Source organism: Egretta garzetta, unplaced genomic scaffold (assembly GCF_000687185.1).
Source record: "Egretta garzetta isolate BGI_Z169 unplaced genomic scaffold, ASM68718v1 scaffold140, whole genome shotgun sequence".
In the NCBI taxonomy this organism is placed as follows: Eukaryota; Metazoa; Chordata; class Aves; order Pelecaniformes; family Ardeidae; genus Egretta; species Egretta garzetta.
The window spans coordinates 871,991-872,476 of NW_009258376.1; the positions used below are offsets into that span (position 1 = coordinate 871,991).

At 33.7% G+C, this 486-nt stretch overlaps 1 protein-coding gene across 1 annotated transcript in view; it reads right to left on the reverse strand.

Annotated features, from left to right (window-relative positions):
• Positions 1-486, reverse strand: part of ABCA3 (ATP binding cassette subfamily A member 3) — an 18,227-nt gene that overhangs the window by 1,078 nt on the left and 16,663 nt on the right. The window lies entirely within an intron of this gene.

A 486-nucleotide genomic window follows, 5' to 3' on the forward strand; every position in this document is an offset into this window, starting at 1 on the left:
ATACTATATATAACTATCTGTATATAATACACAGAGAGTTTTTATATATATTATATATATAGTTTTTACATAATCTGTATACTATTTATTCTATATATAATATAATACTCTATACACTATACTCTCTCTAGAGCATATAGAGTATATAGCACACAGCTATATAAAAAACTATATACACTATATACAGAGTATATATATATAGTGTCCTATATATAAACCCTATATATTTATATACTGTATATGAAAACTATCTGTACACTATATACATATATATGTATACTATGTATTTATACGTTGATAGTATGGCACTGTCTGTATACACTGCATATAACTTTCTATGTACACTGCATACAGATAGCTGAATATCCTCTCTGTATATGTTACTTTATATACATCCCTGGCTGGGACAGGGTCGGTGGCTCGGTAGAGCCAATGCCCGTGGCCACGGGTGCGGCAGCACCGGACGCCGGGGCGCGAGGGGCAGCG